Below are 17,625 nucleotides of genomic sequence, written 5' to 3'. Positions count from 1 at the left end.
CCATATAACATACTCCATACATCTCTGGAATAAAAGGGAGCTGACATTCTGCTTGCTCTATGCTAATCTTCTCTTCTCTTTTCGTTGATTTGTTTGTTTGTATTTGAGAGAGTGGGGCTTCTTTAGCTTGCTGATTTAATCTGTGTATCTCTAGCAAAAGAAAGAATAGTACCTTGGTGATTTGTGGAAATTTGCATAGTATCATGACAAACCTGGTTGTTAAGCTCACTTTGCACATAAGAAAAATAAAAATTTACTTCAGTTCCCTGTCTTCTTGATATAAAATGTCACTAAGGATGCCCACAGTGCTTGGCCGGCACAGTGCTTTTACTGAGTTCAGCTACATCCCCTCAGCCTTTGATTCTTAACCATTGTTCTAGTTATGGTTTTCCCTAGAGTTTCAGGTACTGTATTTCAAATGCTTACTGAATACCTCCTCTTAAAGCTTTCATTTCCTTAAAATAAAGAAAGAAACCACTTAACAAGCTTTGTGTTTTTCTCTGCAAAATACATCTATTAAAAGACATCAATTCTTCAGTCAAATACTTTGTTCTTCCAGTCACCTAGGCTTGAAGACCTAGAATTATTGTTGATTTCTCTAGTGTTTATCTTCCTTATTTCCTATATGTCTGCCACGATACCTAATTCCAATCTGTGACTAAATTCTTCCACTGGAATGCCTAAATATATCTTAGATGTCTTAGCAAAAATTAATCAATATTATATGAACCTATTAAATGTTCAATAAAAGAAAACTACTATAATCATCTTATCCAATAGTTCTGCTTTTCCCTGCCTTCACTTTTGCCCTCACTCGAACACTCTTTTTTTCTGGCAAAAATGCATAAATTTTACCTTAGGATCTTGCTCACATTGGTTTTCATTCAATTATCTTAGTGACCAAGACAACTCATGCCATTTCTCTGTTTTCATTGCTTCTCCCACTTACTCAGTGGAGTATCTGTATATAATTGGACTTGTAATTGTCCACTGTATTTGTGCTTTGTTCCCCATTGGCCAATTATACTGTAAGTTGCTTGAAGAGAGAGATGGTCCATATCCTCATATTTTTTGAAATCTACCACAATGCCAATCACAGTGTATTTTAGAAGTCTCTAAAATTTTTAGTTGAATTATGATGACTGGAAATATTCTATTTAATTTTTTGAGTGGGAAGAAACTCTTGATGATGCTCTTTGATACTTAATTGGCCAGAATCTGCTTATAAATGCAAAAGAGTAATTTTTCCTATCTTCTTCAAAGAGGAACAAAGGACTGAGAAATATGTCTCCAGCATTTATAATAGCATTTACGCCTGAACTATGAATAATTATAAAAACATAGGGATATCAATGGCAGTTATGGTACAATGATTAATATTGGCAAATGAAGTCTGAGAATAAGTAATTTATTAGATTTGGTAACTTGTTCTTGTATGGTGAATATGAATTTGTAAAACATATATTACTATCAAGGAAAGTTTTTAAATTAAATTAATAATAGACTTTTCTTCTCTGTCTGTAAAGGAAAACACAAAGAAGATATATCCAATATGCAAAGTTAAATCCTAGGAGAGCATACCTCCATACCAAGCAACTTACGGAATGAAAGAAAAGTAGGGGCTGGTGATTTAGCTCAATAGTTCCGCCAACTACCTTGCAAGTGCAAGGACCTAATGCCTGGTACCAAAAAAAAAAAAAGAAAAAAGAAAAATAAAAAAAAAGAAAGAAGTGAAAAATACACATGAACACTGTACAGATACCAGGAAGATACTATTTCTTTCTCAATATATGTAGGGAAAAATACTCAAGGTAAAACAACTCCTTAAGCACTGAATTTATAAATGTAAAAGAAGAAAAATATGCAAAATAGAACAGCACTTAAAAAATGAGTCAAGAGTTTTGCTAAGTTGTCAGCTCACTCAGACTGCCTTATCCTCCCAGAGTGCTGGGATTACATGCAAGCCCAACCATAACCAGCTATCATTCTGATTCTTGACCCATACTTAGGTCACTGGTGAATGCAACAAGAAGATTTCTTATTCTGTCTGTCCATAAACTCCCTGTAAGGACACAGGAATGGGTAGTAGTGCCGAGAGTAATAGAACTGTCTTGTTCTGACTCCCTGCTATCCCTTCTGATGCTAAAATCAATAAAGCTGTAAAGCTGGTGAGCTCCAGTTGGCCCATGGTATTTCCAAACATGAGTGCACAACTAAGTTCAGAGTTAAGCCCCTATTCAGTGCTACCCGCTCTCAGGTCCTAAACTCCAGGCTGGCCAGGTTCCTGCTGGTGGAACAGAGCTCTACGATGGAAATCCTGGTTACGCTCATACACGCACAGCTGCCTCTCTACCATGCCTTATTTGTGCAACAGTTTTGTGTTGAGTTTTATTTTCAAAGTTTGCTTCTAATCTGTGTGCTTTAAGTGGACAGCTGTGTCTTCACACTGTGCTGTTGTCAAATTAAATATTAGGTACTTAGCTCTTTTTTATAGCCGCAAGAGCATTAGAATTCTACTCCTTTCAGGTCAAACTATATTCTTCTTTATTTTCAAAGTAATGGTAGCCAGTGATCTGTATATTTTCTGCAACTGACAAAAGCAAGTTTCCAAGAGAAACTGGGATCAAAATAAATTGTAAGTGTTTCTCTTGGTGTGTCCTATGGCATATCCATTTACACAATGTTACTGTAACCTTTCATAAAATAAACCTGTGTTAATGCTTTTCACTTGAGCTCTCTTAATAGATACTAACTACAATGATAGCAGAACGGGTGGAAATGTTTATTTTTAAGCTCATCATGGACACAACAGAAACATGGTCAGGCATTTTCTAATCTATATCCTCAGAGAAAACTGGGTGTCCTTCCTGAATTCTGACCTGCTATCCAGCCCAGGAAACATGCCACTTACTCCCCAGGATATCTAACACAACAGCATTTTGACTTCTTCCATTTGATTCAAGAGGCAATTTTGCCACTTCATTTATGAGAGAAGAAAAAGTACCAGAAAGCATCTCCATGATGGCAGAAGCCTCATGCTGTGAGTTGATCTTGCTACCCTGAGACTAATCTAGAAATATTTGTACCTTAATCTCCTGCAGAAATAAACCTTCTGGAGCTTTTAATCTGACATTCAGGACAATTTCTACTACATCAGCTGCTGCTGGGCATGCTGTTAAGAACAGAAAGAAAATTCAGAAGTATAGGTCCTGCATTTAGAGATTATTTCTTGTCTATGTTCTTTCTCTGAAGAAGATTCCATGGTGGTAGTTCACTACTGAGAATCTGTCTCTCATTCTCTACTATTCTATATTTGCTATTTGTCTTTCTTTGGATTCAGATCATATCCACAAGCATAACCCACAATCTGGGCCCCTGGAAAGCCTGTTTTACTTAAGTGAAATTGCCAACATGTGATTGCAGGACTCATTTATCTAGGAGTTCAGACTGGTGGGAGAGAGGCCAGGTGGCTGCAGCTATTTCATAACCAACCTGCTTCAAGAAGCCTTCCTGATCTTATCAAGAGGATCTGCTCCACATACGATTTAATCTGTAATTATGTTTGGGCTAAAAATAAACATAGTATTAGATAATATGGGGCTCTGTGCTAGGGACCTAAAGGTACGCTGATACCTGCAGCATGAATCCTGCTCAGGGTTACTAAACATTCTGATAGTTACTTTTAATGACCTACACATAATCTACACATTGCCGGTTTAAAATACTTGGAAACACCTGTGCAGCACCTTTTAGTCTCACAAGTCAATTCTTCAGAGACCAATATCAGCGTTGTTGAGGTCGGTGGCCCTGCCTAATGGCATCCTGGACAGCCAGCAAGATGGTGACTCCCTTCACTGCAGGCTAATTAAGACTTGAAGGAGGCTTTCAACATAGGAGTGCCAGCACAGCCTCCCTAGGCATATATTTTTGCCCTTGGCAGTCTGAGAACAATCTGACATGTATTCTGGTGCATGCCACTATGCTTGCTTCAGCAAATTTAAGTGACTCTACCCTCTGCCATTGACTGCCAATTAATTTTAAACCAAATGTCTTGGAGAGGGTCGATCAGGTGTCCTGAGAAAATTGTATGTGACAATTGTAGGAGATACAGTGTCACGAACAGTGAAAAGTCTTAAAATCCCAAAGTTTACCTTCTGTCATACCTATTTTAAGAAGAAGGAAATGATGCTAAGTGCTTTGAGAATTGTATTTCATTCCTTTTTTATTTTATCCTGCATTTTCATACAGAAAGAAGTTTTTTTCTCTTGACTTATTTACAAAGTAAGAGAATACTAAGAAGTTTGGTTCACATAGGAAACTTTATATATGTATAAAATTTAGTATTATTAACATATTGAGCCCTCACCTTACTCTAGAACAAAAACCTAAAAGAAATGTCCAATTCCTTATCTTCACCCACTTGCCAACACTCTTACATGCCAGTGGAACAAATAATGCATAGTTACTCCACTTCAGACTGTTCAAATCCAAATTAGTTTAAGTGTGCAAACAAGTAATTCCCCAAATATCTTAAATGTAGCTCTGAGTCACAGAAGATCACTGTAGAAAGACAAGGACTAAACTAGGGAAAAGTAATATAGAGGGTTCAAGGATTCAGTTACATAATAGTCAAAAACTCAGAAGACTCACCTTCCTCATCTGCAAACCAGATACTCATAACCCTACTGTTTCAATATTTCTGTATTCTTTTGTATACTAGGGTTACAATCATTAATTGATAATACTTCTATGTCAATTCTTCCTACTTTATTCTGTTCATCTTCCCATTGTTAATGGGAAAATAAACAGAAAAGTTACATAAGCTCAGACTAAAAATAATGGAAAAAGTGTTCAAGGTCACTTTCCTTAGTGGTATGGGTGTCCTTTTGACTGTTTATTTTTATTATCACATGGAAAGAATACGGTAAATATGTGAAATCGAGCCATATTGTCATTTATAAATTTATAATTTCCCATGCTGATGCAATTTCTCATTGAATTCCTTTATTAATATTATTTTGCAAATAAGAGAAACACGTTTTTCCATATGAAGAAATGACATAGACTAAATGGGGTAAATATATAATTTCCAAAGTATTTCTTCTTCTTCATTCACAGATACATAGAGCTAAACTTTAGATCAAAATGAATAATGAAATAATTATTACAAAAATATACTTTTTCTTAAAATGTGCTCTGAGTATTTGACACATAATTATGTATTAAACTATTTTCATGAAATTTGATTAACTGTAGTCCTTTATTATGTCCATAGATTATCCATATTTAGATTTTCTGCAGACAAAAGGCCAAACTATCCTGAAATATCTGTCATTTTTTTTCAAGTTGCTATGTATGTATAACAATCTACATCTTATGCCTTCCAGTACATGGAGTGGCAGCAAAATAAACTACATTTATCTCTCATCCTAGTTTTCCGCTCTGCCCTACACCCATATCCTTTCTTTCCCTGTCGATTACCTTTTATTTTATTGCAAGAGAATTAATACTCAGTGTCTGTGAGATATGTGACTCTAAATGAGCTGTTTTGAAGGCTCAATTGGACAGCGCCAAGCACTATGATGCAACACCATGCAATTAAAAGATAACTGGATGAGTTTTAAAATGGAGCCATACTTAAACTTGAGTTTGTTATTAATTGGAGGAAATATACATCCAAAAGAAAGGCAATAAAATTGTGTGTGATCATTTATGATGGCTACTTGGATGACTATTTTATGATTCTCAATCCTTTTAATTATCTATTAGTTCAAAATATACTTGCTAATACATACACTGGTTTTGCAGATTAAGGTATTATCTCCTCCTCTGCCACTTTCATCCTAACAGATGATCTCTGTTTAAAGGCATTCCTTCCAAATAGCTATTGAATCTGCAAGATAAAAAGAGTAATTCTGAGTTCTTTCCATGCTTTCAACCTACAAGTGCAATTTATAGTACAGTTGATCATCCTTGTTCTAAAAATTGGAACCTGAAATACTCAAAAATTCTAAAGTTTTGCATGCCCATATGATGTCACAAAGGGAAAACCTACACCTGAGCTCATTTAATATTGTATGGATAATTACCTTCAATCATGTGTATAAGATGTGCATGAAAAATAAATGAATTTCATGTTTAGACTTGGGTCCATCCCCAAGATATCTCATTATGTTTTGAAAATATTCCAAAATTTTTTTTAAAATCCTAAGTTTGAGACCTTTCTTGTCCCATTACTTCATATATTTTCATGCATAGTGTTTCCTATCCTGGAACATCAATTATCAGAAGAAAACATAATACTTTATCTCAAAGATTCTATAATAGCTTTTGAAGTATGTAGATATTTTACATCAGGGAGCAAAGCTTGAGAATTTATTAACTTATAACATTAATTTTATAAGTTTACTTTACTTTGAAAAAAATGAAAAGAAATCAAGTTCATGAAACCAGAACACCTCACTGATTTTCAGATCAGCTCTGTGGTAAAAGAGAAAAAGTCTGGGTTTGTTTTCTAACTGTAAATAAAAAAGAATTCATGTTACTGTCCCCTTGGGATATAGTATTTATTTTTACAGTACTGTGAAGCACTTTTTTCTCAAGATTATTATTTTAGGTGGAGATTAGGGGGAAATACTAGAGTTGGCACACTAAGAAAATCTACTTTTTTCCAAAGACCTATCTATAAAGAAGTTATTGCCAAATGGCAGGAATTCTTAAAATGAAATGTGCTATAGGTATGGGGTAAGTTGAGTTCAGATAGGCAGCTAAAACATTCAGCTGATAGAGTACTCAATATTCTCAAAATATTGGACTCTGAACAATAAAATGTAGCATTATAATTGAATCTTTTCTCTATATAATTATTCTCTGCAATGGTGATTTATACTAATTTCAAGAACAAATTGCCATTCTGAATTAGCCAATTTCACTATTTTCTAGCTTTTTAATAATCCTTATAGAAGGAATTACAAAAAACCCATGAGATTTCTTTCTTTCTTTCTGTTTGAGGGGGGACGGGGATCAAACTTGGGACCTTGTGCTTGCAAAGCAGGCAGCAGAACTACTGAGCTAAGTCCCCCACTCTCTATAAGATTTCTTAACCTTTGACCCTGTCTCCTCATGGTTAGAATAGTAATAGGACCTACATGGCAAGTTCTAATGCTAAAAGCTATGTGCTAAATAAATGTCCAATAATAAGAACTAGTTACATTAATATTTTGGGTATAAATATTTGATGAGTTGTTAGATGCTAATTGAAAATATTCCATAAAGGTAATATGGAAAAAGTATACTTTAACATATTATGTAGTATAATCAAATTCACAGAACATTTTGTACATGTTCACATTTGCATAGGACTATTCAGATGAAAAATGCATAAAATATACATGTACATAGGCAAAAACTAAATGTAAATACAGAAACAGAAAAACAACTGCAATTAGGGATTATATTTATTACTGGCTTTTTCATTGATTTCAAAGATTAGCCAATTTATTAATTTATTTATAACATAAAGTATCATATATAAAATAGAAGTTTTACTAAATAATAAGTGCAATGGGTAGCTTCAAATTTAAACAATGCAATATCAACCTGCAGAATTTTAATTTATAGTAGAACTAATAGGTAAATTAGTACATTGATGTATATTTCAGGTTTAACTTTTTTTTAGTTGGAAAGTTATTATAAACTAACTTTAGGAATAACACAGAGCCATATTTGTTGCCATTAAAAATATCTATAGTATGTTGCTAAGTAAATCAAGAACACCTCACACAATTTTGGGAAATATATTAGCTCAAGGTTTACTGAACTGTTTTTTCCATGACTGCTGTAACACAGTATGACAAACTGAATGTCACAAACAAGAAAAATTTATATTGTGAAAGTTCTAGAGGCTAGAAGTCTGAAATCAATGTGTCAAAGGGCTATATTCCTTCAAAAGTCACTAGGAAATGATCTGTTTCTAACCAGTCTTTCATGGTGTTGTCCTTATGTGTGTCAAAATCTCCCCTTTTCATAATGTTAAAGTCATATTGGGCGATGATACTCACATATGTCTTTTAAACTAATTAATTAAGCAGTGATTCAATTTTTCAAATAAGGGCATATCCTTGTGTGGGGGGTGGTTAGCATATCTAGGACAAAATTAGAAGGGACACAATTCAACCTGTAACATTCACTTTTGGAGGAAGAATTGTGGAAAAGGAAGAGCCTTTCATTCCACTTCCAGTGTTTGTGAAACAGGAGATACACCTTCAATTCCTTTCTGTTCAGTTTGTTTACTACCATGAGAGGAGAAGGTGAACAATTATGATGTATGAATGTGTGGATAGATACATACATGGGTGGATACCTGAAAAAAGAGATTGAAGAGCATATAAGAAAATGGAAAGACATCCCTTGTTCCTGGGTAGGAAGAATAAATATAGCGAAAATGGCTATACTTCCAATACAGCTATACAGATTCAATACAATCCTGATTGAAATCTCAGCAGTATATTTCACTGAATTAGAGAAAACAATCCAAAAATTCATTTGGAATCAGGAGAGACCTTGAATAGCAAAAGCAATGCTAGGCAACAGAGACATGGCAGGGGGTATCACAATCCTTAACTTGAAGCTATATTACAAAGCCACAGTGATAAAAACAGCATGGTACTGACAAAAAAACAGACCTGAGGATCAGTGAAATCGATTAGAAGATGCAGAAATAACTTCAGACATACTCAGATTCCTCATCTTTGACAAAGGAGCCAACTATCCTCATTGGTGGAAAGATATCCTTTTAATAAATGATGTTGGAAAAACTGGATTTCAACTTGCCAAAGATTAAAACTAGATCCCTGTCTTTCACCATGCACTAAACTAAAATCCATGTGGATTAAAGAAAAAAATATTAAAATAGAAACACTAAATGTTCTGGAAGATAAATTAGGTAGAACTGTCCAAGGTATTGGCATAGGAAAAAACTTTATGAACAAATCCTCAGTAGCATGAGAACTAGCACAAAGAATCAATAACTAGGATCTCATCTTTTTAAAAGACTTCTGCCTGCAAGAGAAACCTCCAACAGAGCTAAGAGGCAACCTACAATGTGGGGAAAATGTTTTATTATTTTACCCTTAGACAAAGGTCTACTATCTAGAATATATAAAGAACTCAAAAAAATCAGACCCCCTCCCAAATATAAAGACCCAATTCAAAAATGGGCATCTGAAATGAACAGACATTTCTCAGACAAAGAAATAAAAGCAGCAAATAAACATGAAAAAATGTTCAACATCACTAGTCATTCATGAGATGCAGATAAAAATGACACTGAGAGTGCACCTCACCTCAGAAAGAATGGCTGCCATCAAGGATCAACCAATAACAAATCCTGGTGGAGTTGTGGGGAGAAAAGGAACCCTTCTTCATTGTTGGTGGGAGTGCAGACTGGTGCAACCACTGGAACTCAATATGGAGATACCTCAAACAAGTAGGATGAGAAGTCCCTTTTGACCCAGCTATTCCTGTGCTGGGTATCTTCACAAAAGAATTCAAAGAATCATACCACAATGATATATGTTCACTCATGTTTATAATGGCACAGTTTGTAATAGCTAAAAGTTGGAAACAGCCCAACTGCCCATCAACTGGATACTGGATAAAGAAGGGGTGTGTGTGTGTGTGTGTGTGTGTGTGTGTGTGTGTGTGTAGAAAATTATAGTTCTGATCTTGGTCCTAGAGATCAAGACTCTTCTCAATTTTCAGGAGGTAGTTAGTTGCAAGAATAAGTCAAATATCCTGGTCAAAAAATGTCAAATGTCCCCAGAAGAGCTTTATTCCATTTACAGTGTTCATCCATACAAATAATCTGTGCAATAAGCACCTTTAATCAGATATAAATGTCTTCACATTAGAGAGATATATATAAGGCAAAATGGAGGTGAACAAGCAAAAGAGCTAGGCTTTTGAGTATTCTGCAGCCTTAAATCTTCATCTTGATATTTCCCTTTACATTGTCCAGCCAGGGGCTGGGATGTAGTTCAGTGGCACTGCATCTGCCTGGCAAGCACAAGGTCCGCAGTTCAGTCCCCAGTACCAGAAAAAAAAAATGTTTTGCTAGATTGTCCAAGCAGTGTCTCAGAATTACCAACACTCATCTATAAGTTCTACCCTAATGGAATGAGAGAAACCTCAGCAGTTCAAGCAAATTAAATGTCATTAAAATAGTATTCCAACTATGTATGTCACATTTATGCCTGTATAAACATAGTGTATAGAAAGAAGCAGTAATCGTGTTCTAGTTTTCCCTATATCCATGTGCATAAAAAAACAGTTCTCTCAAAACTCAGAAATCATTCCTTCTTTTTATACACTACAGTAGCATAGGCAGACCCAAGTTGGTTAAGACTTTCTCAAGGTCATATTCGTCAAGCACTGTAGCCATGATATAACTACATGGTGGGGTTCCAGAGCCTGAAATTTTCCACATTGTGTTCTATAATACCAGCTCGATATCCAATATTGCACTTTTGAGATAGGAAATGGAAAGAGCTATTTTTGCTGACCTAGAAAAACCAATGGCTTTGATATCTTAAATATATATTTATTTTTAATTTTTTCAGGGCTTAAACTCTGTTTGCTACTTTTATATGACCTCACCTCAGTGGGGCCAACTGTTCCTATGATATGTATTTGAGAACATTAATTTAATATTTTTAGGATAGGATGCTGACTTTTAGGTCAAGCTCTTTAAAAAATAGTGAATTAAATAAAAATTTGTCTCATTTTATGAAATCAAATATCACCACCAGTCTTTGGGGAAGTATACTAATGATTTTAGCTCTGCAAATCTGATTCAGACTTAAAGCAATAGGATTAGGCTTAAAAATAGGGATGAAAGAATGCATCTGAGTAAACTTTCCTTCAAATTGAACTTTATATATTTGAAATTTATCCATAGATCTAGTTTTTAAAATGTTTCCTGATATATAAATGTCGCCTGTGAGTTATATGATAGAAATATGTGTCTGAAATGCTTCACTTTTAAATCTCTGCCTAAAAATCTTCCAGACAGTTCCCTAAACGAAATCAAGTTTGGAGTGCAAGATGGTGGCTCCAAGGTCTTTTGTCTACTGCCTTGTGACAGAAAATCTACACACTGATCTTGCTCCATGCTAACAGCAAATCAGTGTGGTTGCACACTGAATATATTTCAAAGCACAGCTTGTACAGATGAAGGATTTCTTCACGTTACTAAGCTGCCAGAGTTCCAGATTCACCTTAGATCTGTCTCAAAAATTCATTGTGTTTTGATAAAGGGAATATACTAGACTCAATCTACTTTGAGGGTCTCTTAACATGCTTGGACAAGTAAAGATTTACTATCAAAATATTCAAAACTAGAAGAATGATATAAAAATATAAACAGATAATACAGGGTTCCTGCTTATGTCTAACATATGAAGGAGATTCTCTTAATAACAAAAGCGAGTACATTAGAACATGGAAGTGAATCTCTATAGTGGAAAATGGAAGGATGGATAAACAACATAAAAAACACAGATGGGAAGTCAGTTTTAAATAGAAACAATAAAAAGCAAGCAACTTTGTGAAGAGACGAAGGGAGAGCCTTGAATTGAATGAAAGACTGGGCATCAACCAGTAAAAGAAAAAAAAAAAGCACCTTGAAACTACACTGATTATTATCAATAGGGCACAAGGAGGGCCTATGATCAAATAAAAGAAAACCCACAACTGAAACTTAGAAGGTAGGAAACATCCAGGAAGAGACACATATTAGGAAACAGAAAAAAGTACAAACTCTTACATCTGAAAGAGAGAGCTGTATAAAACCTGAGGGAAAATTTAAAAGTGGAGCTTTGACAGTGGGAAAAATTATCTAAAATACAGATAAAATTGACTTTATATTTTCCTAAATTTTCTTAATTGACACATAATTGTACACATTTTGGGGTGTAATGTGACGTTATCATAGATTTACACCTTTTGAAAGGATTAAATCAGGGTAATAAGCATATTCATCACCTGAAACATACATATCTCCTTGGTTGACAAACATGAAAAATCAAGATGTCTAGCTATTTTGAAACTGATTCTATTTTTTGGACGTTCAATATAGAAGGACATCTTTTGAGAAACAAGCTCTCATACGATACACTGACAAAATTATATTTTAAAAAATGAGCTGCAATATGACTTAATTCCATCACAAAGCACAGGAATAGACATGAGGAATATCCAGAATCAATTCTTGTTATTATATAGATACATTACTTTACAGATGAAGAAAAGCATTCAGAGTTTACATTACTTGCAGAGTAATGTAACCTTTTCCACTAATATGAACATTCTGGCTGAAAAAAAGAACTGTCTTTTTAACTTGCCATAAAACCTAGGGAAAATAATGTGAAAACATGAGGAAATACCAGTTTTTCTTACTTAACTCTAGATTGATGTGTAATAAGCAGGAGATGTATAAGTATCTATAACTAAATTAGCCACTAGAATATCAATTGTACAAAGTGAAGATGTGAAAGTCCATTATGAATTAATAATTATGTCAATTGCTCTCAAAATCTGTCACATTTCAGCACAGAGAAACACAGTTTGGCCTTCCCTAGTCCAGTAATGCAGTCCCAGTATTAATTTTCCAATTCATAAAGAATTGTCTTTTATGAGATCAAGTGTTAGAGCTAACACCGCCACAAAGTATTTCTGCTGGATATCAGATAGATACATCATATAAATTCTTATTATGACTTATTATAACTATCAAGTCAGATTTTTACTGGAGTCTAAATTTGTTCAATTGTGTGCATTAGGCTCTTTAGGGCATTAATGGCCATTAATACAGGGAAGAGAATTCCACTCATGAGATTGAATTTTCACTTCTAGGGATAATACAAAAGGGATCAGAAAAGGTCAGACACCTCATTACAAGAGTCAAGAAAGACTAGGATTTTCTGTTAAATGGAATAAGAAAGACAGTCAATGGCTGAAAAAAATAAATGGACATCAAATGAGAAGTCATTATACTGCTCTCACATTTGTAGCTGGGAACAGTGCAGAGTATAACATTACCTACGTACTGGAAAAATTAAAGGAAAACCGGTTACTGGTAAGAGCTTGGATCCCTAATGTCTTACTGCCTCCCACCTTGGAAGGATGAAAGGATGACAGAGATGGAATGACAGAGATGGATGACAGAGATCCTATTTGTTCCCCCCAAACTTTCCCTCCTTTAGTCTGATAAATGCATTTTTATTATGCCTAAAATATATCCTATTTGTTCCCCCCAAACTTTCCCTCCTTTAGTCTGATAAATGCATTTTTATTATGCCTAATAAAAATGAGTAAAATATGTCAGCATCCACCCAGGCTCTACTCATCCTATCTCAGCCTCTTGTTTTTAATCTCTGGTCTAGCAAGGCCCATGGGAAAGGGAAACATCCTGAAGCAATAAATGAAATTGTTTCCATTATTGGTCAACAAAGAAAAAAGCAGAATCTCCAGATTTTTTTTATTACTTTAAAATTAATAGTTAAAGTCACTAATAGATGACAGGGTGAAGTTTAATGCCACCCAATGTTTCCTCTTCTATGGGAGATTCTTTTTCAAGGCTCTCCAGCCATTTCTTATGTCTCTAGTCATTTCTGTTAGTAAATACTATCTAGAAGATGACACAATTTCTAAAATTACCATACGAACTTAACTTTAAAAACAACTTAAAAGACCAGGAAAGCTTTGACACATGGTTAAAAATAGTTGAAATCATAGTGGTAGTTTATTCTCTATTATTCTTAAATTTCAAAGAGGTCTATTTCCAAATAATTCAGATGAGGCATGGGGTAATTCCTTAGCTAAACCACACTTATTGGTCACATAAAACAATTTGAAAGAATATTTTATCAAAGAAAATTTTGTCTAAATAAATGTTCTCCACATAACAAAAGGAAAAATTTAGTATGACAGGATAAAACCCATATATAAAAATTAAATCACAAGAAAATTTGAGGTCAAGTCCATTCAATGTGGTTTTAAGAAGGAAAAATAGAGTATATAAGTGAGTTTAAAAGTACACTGACCATATAATGCACTTGGCAGGCAGTGATGAACCAGGACTTTATTATTTATTTCAAATGAATAACAAGCCAATGCATATTGTTGTGAAAATGTTGGAAAGACAGTAAAAAACTTGGAAATAGAAGCTTCTGTTGCTCTCAAATCAGTGGATTTAGTACAGAATCTGTGACAATCTGCACTGGTAATGACAGAAACTAATGATTCCAGTGCCAGAAATAAAGTGTGATGATACAGCCTAGGCATTACATTAGGAGAATCTAAAAAGCAAAGCATCTGTGCGGTTCACTATTTGCTGATGAAAACTGCTCAATTGTAAGTAGTTCATCTACTGTGTTAGAGACATAGAAGAAACACATTAATTTAAATCAAAGCAGTAGGTGTTAAAGGACAAGATTTTCTGGCGATGCCTATTGCCCGTGATGCCATCATTGTGCTGGGTATCATCATCCGCATCACCATGTGGTCACTATCACCAAGTTACTCAGGAGGCAAGACAACTGAGCCAGAAAAATAAACAGGATATGAACATTTTAGCCTATTCAATGATCAACTTGTCTGATCAGGAAGGTACATCTATTAAAATCAATACTGCCTCCTCTTTTGTTGGTTTCCTGAGTAGTTGTCTCATTTTATAGTTGTTATTTTTATGTAATAGGAAATAGGAAATATATGAATTATAAATACACACACACACACACATATTGGCAGAGCTAGGATCAAACCATACCCAGAACTACTCTACTTCTGAACTGCTCTATATTCATAGCCTCTTTTTATTTTTTAATTTAAGATACAGTCCACTAAGTTCCTCTGGCTGGCCTTGAACTCCCAAACTTCTTGCCTCAGCTGGGAATAAGCATAGCCACTGTGCCCAGATACACATATATTTATATTATAAATGTTCTACTTTATGTAAATGTCAAAGTCAATAAGTAACTATGATACTCAAGATAAGAACAAATTATATTACAAGTTAAACATGAAAAATGAGAGTTAAGGCTGAGAGAAATATCATTTCAAACCCTAAGAGGTGACGAGATATGCTCAATCACACATTGACAGAATTGTCACTGTCAAATAGATCTCTCATGTTCCACCACAGTATTTTCCCTTTTTAAGTATTATGGGCAAAATTATATTTGGTGAAATGGGTCCATAAGATACTATAGTATCAGTCGAATCATTTTTACTTTCACTATCATTGAATAACACACATGCTGTAGGATGATTTTATTAGTATCTGTGCTAAAATGATGTTTGTTTATATGGGAGTAATTTGATTTCGAGTATAAATTATGCTCACTTTGTAAGTGAATGTGGCATCACATGCCTGGTAATCTTAACCTGGCCATGTTCCATAATAGATAATCAAAGGTACAACTTTCTAACATGAATGTCATTATATTGTATACAGCAAATGTACCAATAAAATTAATTAAACATTTTTGTTTAAAAAACAAAACAAAAAACAAACTGTGTGGCTGTTTGTTTCACACATTCTTAAAAAATGCACAGGCCCTACTGTACTCAAATTAGCTGGAACCAATCATCCTCTAGGAATTCCAGAAATGGAACAAATATTAGGATGACCCAATCTGTCTTTTGCAGTTTCTTAGAGAGTAGTCAAAGTCTAGAGAAGTTCATCAAATGTCTGAATTCACAAGAAAAGTCAACAATGGAAATTTAAAATTTAAATTCAATTCCCAGAGTCTTACTTGTCCAATGATGGCACAAACCAATGATTAAGACAATACTCACTGCATATATTTTTCCTTGTTAGTACCTCTGGTGAGCCTACATAATCATGAGTCCCATTTTTCCTGATAAAAATAAGATCTCTTTTTCCATTTGCCCACAATATTTATATGTGGTTATTTAGCTATATATTAAAAGAACTCTAGGAGGAAATGAATTTTTTCTATCAAAATATAGAAGTACCAGGACTGTGATGGTGTGCACTCATAGCCCCAGTTTTTTGAAAGGCTGAGGCAGGAAGATCACTTCAGTGCAGAAGTTTTAGATCAGCCTGGGTAGTACTGCAAAATTAAACAAAGAAAAAAAGATACATCAACTATAAATACAATAGACTACACACACTAGTACAATAACTTTTTAAAGGATGCAATGAATATTTATCATAATATTCATATATGTTTGTTCAATGAAATTTTCTGACAGTGGAATGTATACTTGCTTTTCCTTCTAGTTAACTATGTATTAAGCAAGATGTTTTAAAAGTGGCTGCTTCTATAAAACTAGTTCCTTTATCTTCACTAATAATTTTATTTTATTTTTTCCTGTACCAGAGATCAAACTCTGGTCCTTGTTCTTGTGAGGAAGGTGGCAGATCCACTCAGCCAAATCCCTAGCCCAAATTCTTAACAGTTGCCTTTGTAAGGAATGGAGATTACTTTTATATTTGTATTCCAATCAGGAAATTTCGAGCATAATAAAAAAAATCACCCTTTATATTTGCCATAAGGCCTAGGTAAAATAATCTGATATACTGAAATAGTAATTAATTTCATTTTCTTTTTTACTCTAAAATCTCTTGAAACAGTATTATAGGTGCTAAGAATATGTTTAGACAGGGAACTAAAAATTTGGAGAGAAAGCAAAGTATGGAAGGGTAAAAACTGCAAGGAGCTGGGTAATGGAGGGAACCAGAGTTCCTGCAAAGAATAAAGGCACAATATATATTTTTTAAATTGCTAAATACATACACTCTATACTGTACCTTTTGTCTAGGGCTAACCTTGATTCAGTTTTAACTGATGGGCTGCAGTTTATGATAAGAGTCTACCTTGTAAAGCAGATGTTTATCTGGAACAGTAATGGGGTGAGGGGACAGTGTTAATCCCTATCTTCACACAGCACTGTGTGCATGGATGTTTGTGCCTCACATTACAGAGAGAAAGAGTGAGTTTTAGCCTGTTTCCCAGATCATTCAGTTTTATTGGCCACATTCATTTACTTAAACATACTCAAAAGTTTTAGCCAGTATTTGATACTGATAGTGTTTTATGTCATATATTTGTTGGTAACAATATTAAATGAAAAACCTTGACTTCTGCAGAATGAAAAATCAAAGAAAATAGCGAGGAGATTCTATAAAATGTAAACTACTATATTAGTGTTTTGTGTTCCACAATATTATAGTGATGCATAGTGTTCAATACAGGTGTTTCAGTAACTTGCATTTAAGTAAAATACTTGATTTTTTTATTTTGAAACTCACTAAGTGAAAGTTATATCTGTGTCATACTCCAACATAAAAAATTTAAAATGTCTGGCATTGACTAAAAGTTTTCTGAAAATATTAGTAACTTTCAACCAGTTGGTATTTTTATACTATCTTTTATGATTCAGTTCAATGAGGTATTTTTTATGGAAATATTTTCTTTTTTCCTTGCGTAACACTAACATGTTTACATCCTTCCTCTAACCTGTTTTCAATTGGAAAGAGAAAAGGCAGTCCCCACAGAATAGTTACAAAGCATCAATACACAGGAGTGGTAATCAAAT

At 34.2% G+C, this 17,625-nt stretch overlaps 1 protein-coding gene across 4 annotated transcripts in view; it reads right to left on the bottom strand.

The window, feature by feature from the left end:
• Positions 1-17,625, bottom strand: part of LOC104866129 (contactin-4) — a 536,780-nt gene that overhangs the window by 506,412 nt on the left and 12,743 nt on the right. The window contains exon 2 of one of the 4 annotated variants that reach the window (XM_033756986.1): positions 5,796-5,893. The exons of the other annotated variants lie outside the window; for them this stretch is intronic. The gene's annotated coding sequence lies outside the window, so the exon portion shown is untranslated. The remainder of the gene's footprint in view (positions 1-5,795; positions 5,894-17,625) is intronic. 4 annotated transcript variants of the gene reach the window in all.

This window comes from Fukomys damarensis, unplaced genomic scaffold (assembly GCF_012274545.1).
Source record: "Fukomys damarensis isolate Sample0158 unplaced genomic scaffold, DMR_v1.0_HiC HiC_scaffold_28, whole genome shotgun sequence".
Classification (NCBI taxonomy): domain Eukaryota; kingdom Metazoa; phylum Chordata; class Mammalia; order Rodentia; family Bathyergidae; genus Fukomys; species Fukomys damarensis.
Note: the sequence above shows the minus strand (reverse complement) of the source record. Positions and strands in the feature narration are given on the sequence as shown.